At 37.5% G+C, this 6303-nt stretch overlaps 1 long non-coding RNA gene across 1 annotated transcript; it reads right to left on the minus strand.

Moving 5' to 3' along the window:
- Positions 1-246: 246 nt before the first annotated feature.
- On the minus strand, positions 247-5206 carry LOC139745494 (uncharacterized). The gene is made up of 3 exons (XR_011711896.1): positions 5141-5206; positions 1671-2060; positions 247-345 (listed from the first exon to the last, which is right to left on the minus strand). It is a non-coding gene; the product is annotated as an uncharacterized lncRNA (long non-coding RNA).
- Between the last annotated feature and the right edge of the window lie 1097 nt (positions 5207-6303).

Below are 6303 nucleotides of genomic sequence, written 5' to 3' on the forward strand. Positions count from 1 at the left end.
CGGAGTCTCCCCTTTCTTCAGGGATGAAAATGGTAAGTTGTCATATACATACCATAAAACACAGTGTATCATGTGCCTATATTTATAGCGTGGGACCTACTCAAATTGTCTGCTGGCACACGAGAAAATTAGCAAAATGAATATTGGTATCATTTAGGTGCCTACATTCAAACACTTAGATGCAAGGAAAGACAGCCAAAATACATGCTCAAAGAAAGAATGCGAAAAAGGAGCGAGATATCTCACCACATTGTGGTCCGAAAAAGTCATCCGTACACGAACACGCATAGCCCGTATCAGTCTCCGTACACGTGGCATCATTCTGACAAACTGACGATTCACAAGCTGTAATGAACATGATCATTACCATGAAAACAAACAAACGACAACAACATTTACAACAACAATCTAAAAACAAGACGAACGCAAGGAAAATGCAACATGTTTTTTGTCAATGTCTTTTGAAATGAGAATGTCCGACTGTATAATCATGATAATGAACAACAGCAATGATAAACCGGAATCAAATGTCTCTTCTTCTTTTTTCAACAGATCATGAGGATGGATTTTCAACATATTATTATTTTTATAACCGCATACTGCTGTGTTACAGTATATGATGTCACGTGTGATACAGGAATTTGAATTTACTTTTAATTTGCATATTACACTGTTATCTGTTTTCGATAGATTACGTTTCCGTGTTGATCTGGAAGTATTGATTTGTACAAAGCTAAGTATTACTACTCATATTACTACATGCATTTCAATATTGATAGAATTATGTGTAATATTGCGCCGTATGATATTGCACTTAAATTACGGTGCATTGTGCGTTCTCTTGGTATCTGGATCCTGATGAAGTCTATGATAGGCCGAAAGCTCATGATTAAAGGGAGCATTTGAGAGCAATGCCTGTCTCAAACCTGCTTCCTTCTATATATTATGTATATCCCATGGTTCCACATTAGCTATGGCTCGGTCAGTGCAGTATATAATACAGCACCGGGCCCAGTGTCCCGGAATCACTAAAAATTGATGTCGGGCCACCAAACTTCAAAAAATGCTGCAGTATACGAATTATGTCGGTGACCCGACTGGGTAACTAAGGTTAAAAATGGGTTGTTACGTTTTCTTTTATTTCGAGTGGCTACATTTCTTCTTCGGCAGCACCAAAATTACAGATTTAAATTTGGATCGTCCCTAATGCAGTGGCCCTTGCTTGAAGACGTCAATGGAACCTCCACCATCGTGCCTATGGACGAGGTTCCAGTGACGTCATCAAGCCATGTCGAGGGGCAAAAACTGCGTGATCCATACCTCTGGGCGAGCGCGTAAGTGTTACATCCCACACCCATGATAGGCAGGCAGGCGGGTACTAGTTTGCGGTTCTCCCTATCAAATCGAGAGTATATCATTTACAGTCTATTCGACGCTCTTAAGAATGTTTTATGAGAGTATGAAGTGAAAATGACTGAATGGCCTTAATGATGATATTCCTTTTCCAAATTTTAATCTTGTCTAGCTTATTTCATTCATGTTACAAAAAAAAATCTTTAGAGTCTATCTAAAATCTAATTTTATTGTATGTGCTATTGTAGAAGTGCATATCCCGCTATTTCACTGAAAAAAAATAAAAAAAAAAATAGGTAAGGCAAACGTAAGCTTACCCTGACATACGACAGACGCCGATCTTCCATCTTCGCAGAGAATGTGGGTCTCTGGGGACTGTAAAATAACCTCACACTCCGAGACATTTTTCTCGTCACCATGGCAACGTAGTTCCAGTACATCCGGTGGTTCGGGGATGGGTGACACTGCTCCAAAGTACCAGTGCTGTCGCGGCACGGCTGCCGCGGCGAACGGAAAACCGAGGGATCGGCAAACAACCTGTTCAGACGCCGACGTCCAGTAACGAGCGCAGACCGATCGCCACGCATCGCCAATGAAAAGCTCGATACAACCCTCACTCCTTTTTCGACCGCCCCTGAGCCGCATATCCGTTGCGGGGGATTCGATGCTGCGGTTACCCGATGACAACGACGTTTGAAAACCCTCGTCTCATCACGTGCAATAAAAGAGAGAAAGAGATCGAAGTGATGGAGAAGAACTCAGGCAATATTGTGTTTTTTTTTGTGTGTGTGTGTGTGTGTGTGTTTGTATCGTGTGTGTGTTTGGGGTATACTCGGTAGATGCGTATTAATTGAAATAAACTGACGAAGGCTGATTATATGCTTTCAATTCGTCTTGTGGGCATAAATTCTTCATAGAAACGATTTACAGGCAAGAAGACAACCACTAAATGAGCTGAGTGAGGGGAGGGTTGCATGATCAATCAGTTTTGTTTGTTTGTTTGTTTGTTTTGGTTTTTTTTTTGTGCGGGGGTAGATGGTAGAAACATTCATATCTCAATATCAAAGAAACAAACCACACTAGCAATGAGAAGAAAATACCATAATAACCGAAGCAATGTCAACGATAGTTATAATTTAAGACTTATCAATAGTATTTTTATATTTGTAATATTTCATATTTCCTGTATTTAATCCCGTCGGGCACTTGATCCCTGCACTGAATCTTTACATAAAAATTGAATCCAGCCATTGAAATTGCGTATCTTTGCAATAGATGGGTTATTCAACAGCAAATAATAAAACGTACATTTTGAATGATTAGCAGTCAAATTCATTTCCTGTCAACTCTGCCATCTTTCCGCCATTTATGAAATTCGTGAATCGGCAAGTACATGTACTTTGAAATACGAAGTGCACGATACGTGTTTTGTGCATTCGATCTCAAATTAGAGGGTTGTTATTATGTGACGTCTGTAACGTTGATTTCAGCTTCTGTACTTTTCTTTTACGTTTTACTTTCCATTGAACACGTTAGATGATTGAAATTGAATGAATAATTTTTGGTCAGCTGAAAATAAAGGAAAATTTCCTCTCCGGCTGCTACACCTACCATAGCATACCTGCAAACCTATATGTACGTACATTGTCATATTTATGCTATTTTTCACTGTTTTATTGATATGTTTGTAATCGTATCCTAATGTTGATGTGGGCGTTTGTTTTTGATAATGTTCCTTGCTTTGGTGAAATAAAGAAACTCGAAACTTGAAACTTCGTTGGTAACAAAAGGAAGAAGAGTCAATGAGCTTCATAAACATTAGCTCTAGTATTCATCTAGCAGTTACACTCTGAAAGTGAAATGGTAGATCAACAGTTCAATATTGTCTATCTTCGAACATTTTTATAAATGTTAAATCTGACACTCAAGTTGAGTTCTAGATTTAACATTTACAAAGGTTCAAGGAGTGTCAAGGAGCGTTGGATTTACTATTTCATTGTTTTTTTGTGTATCTTTGGATAAAGTTTCACCTTCATGAATATCTATATTGTGAAAATAATGAAACGGACTTGTAATCATAATGCTGATACTGATGTAATGATGATACATAAATGCGAAACAATTTTCATGATTCCTATATGATGCATGCATCTGCATATTCATAATCACCTATAGGAGAGCCCTGTCCCTTGAATACATGCAGTCTAGCAGTGCATGTAAATATACATTCCTCTCTAAAAAAATCGAGTGAAAATATTCACTCATAAAAGAGTGAATACAAAAAAAGAGTGAATTTAGAGTGAAATTCGAGTGAATTTTGAGTGAAAATGTTCATTTTCACTCATATTGGAGTGACCTCAGGGATCACTCGGAGATTTTGGAGTGATCCCTGAGGTCACTCTAAAACGAGTGAAAATGAACATTTTCACTCAAAATTCACTCCAATTTCACTCTTTTTTGTATTCACTCTTTTAGGAGTGAATATTTTCACTCGATGTTTTTTAGAGAGTACGGCAACAGGAACAGAATGTCTTCATTCTCGGCATAAACGTACACAAATTATCATGTTTTATGAAGTATAACCACACACGCTGGCGCCAATCGTCCCTGCTACTTCCTTCAGCAATGAAAAGTCTGATTTTTCCTTGGTTTTTTTTTAATTCTACTTTAATCCTGAAGTAATTTTATGTATAAAAAGAATCCCCCCCCAAAAAAAAAAAAAAAAAAAAACCACCCACACAAACGAGTGAACAAGCACTACTTGAATGAAAGAAAGATATTATTCAGAGGGGTAAAGGTTCAGGTTCGGGTTTCTTCACTTTGTCTCCCTCTACAAATCAAATTTGTTAAGATCGCAACTGCTGATCTGTAAATTAACAAACATGTCGGAAAAAGGAACCAGAGGGACTCGAACCTGTCATCTACTGCTTTCCGGGCAGCGACACTACCACCAGGCTGTCCCTGGTTGCCGGCAGTGACACGATGAACATGGAACAAATACCCAAGCTCCGAAATTCCGACATTGTTATGCTAAGTAGTCCAAGGCGGACAAGGCATATTAAATGAAAGAAAGAAAGATATTATTCAGAGGGGTGAAGGTTCAGGAGCGAGTTTCTTCACTTTGTCTTCAATTTGTAGAGGGAGACAAAGTGAAGAAACTCGCACCTGAACCTTCACCCCTCTGAAAAAAAAAAAAAAATCTTTCTTTCATGTAATTTGAGAAGTATTTTTATAGCTGGTAATTTTCGATAGATATTTTGTTAATTTTGTTTGCAGTCATGATTGTATTGATTTAACGATATATTGTTAAACAGTTACTGATAAACAAAATAGGATATGTTTCATCGTTGTCTGGTTGTCCAAAGTCAACAGCAAGAAGATGGGGAAGAAGCAGAAAAAGTGAAATAATTGCCACCACTCATTTTGTATGTTCTGGGCACGATGCTTTCGTTAGTTCGTCCGGCTTCTTCAGGCGTGTACGACATAGCTGGAAGCCATCAGTATTTTTTTGTGTGTGTATGTATACATGCCTTCCCGCAATTTGTTTGATGTTGACATCGACATCGTACCATTCCAACATGATTTAAAACCATTGCAATAAAACGTTTACGGCATAAACAGGTTTGAGGAATTAATATATCTACTCATCATTAACGATAATTAGTAAAGATAGACACATATGACACATTGTGATAAATGCAAATGCTGCAGAGGTGACAACTTCAGATTGCAAACAACGTTATATTAATTTGAAATTTAAAAAAAAAACGTTTTTCTCACGTCTTACTTTTTATATCACATCCTCTCCTAAGTACGCTTCGATTCGAGGACGAGCCCTGGTAGAATCGGAAAGGATCTGTCGAGTATCCACGGACCGGCACGTCGTTGCCATGGCAACTGCACGGAGTTCTCAGACAGGCAGTGCAATTTGTCAGAACCAAGAAGACTGGAGTTAATAATGGATGAAGAGTATTACCCAGGAGGTCTTTGACAATTGATTACCAGTACCATCTCATGTCAGCCCAATAACACTTGATTCAGCTTTCTATGTCTACTTATTTGCTCAGTTTTCGAATCGTTTGCACAAATTTTGTAGTTTGGGTATCAAAAATGTAAAATCAAACCAAGCAACAAAAAAATGATAATAATTAGAAGAAAATATTACATAGGATGGTCATTTTACTATATAGGGGCAATCATGAAGGTATGGTATATGCTACTATGCATCAATGGCAAGTCTTGATCAGGTTCGGACTTTAGCTTTAAAAGACACACACCCGTCGGTACACGCATGATGATATCACGTAAACTGTCATACCGATTGCATATAACTATATAGGTACCTATAAAAGTGTATATATGATATATAATTATATATATATATATATATATATATATATATATATATGAATAACAGCAATTAGTTTCTGCTCGGAGTCCTAAGAAAGTTTAGATTCACAACAGTATAGTTCAATAAGGAAACTCTGTGAGAGACGTAGGTTTGACGAATTTTGACGAATTTTTTGACTTGACAAAGCCCTGTGGGCGAAAATTTTTCAAAACTGCGTCTCCCACGGAGTTTCCCTATTGAACTACTGTTGTGAATATATATATATATATATGTGTGTGTGTGTATATATATATGTATGTATATATATATATGTATATATATATATATATATGTATACATATATATGTATATATATATATATATATATATATATATATATATAAAGGCTTAAGAAAGCCCCCCAAAAAAAGACCTTCAGCTAATCTTCTGCTCTTACTTCCGGGGTAAAAAAAAAAGGGGGGGGGGGTTCAAAGTGGTTACACCCTATGCATTCCTATATCTTGTGCCAAACGAAATAGGGGCGAGCCTCAACCCCCCGGTTCCGCCGGCTATGACATGTGCAAAAAAAACAACAAACAAACAAACAAAAACCGAGTTTG

This window comes from Diadema antillarum, unplaced genomic scaffold (assembly GCF_040938485.1).
Source record: "Diadema antillarum isolate AM-2024a unplaced genomic scaffold, OU_Dant_1.0 seq00001271_RagTag, whole genome shotgun sequence".
NCBI lineage: Eukaryota > Metazoa > Echinodermata > Echinoidea > Diadematoida > Diadematidae > Diadema > Diadema antillarum.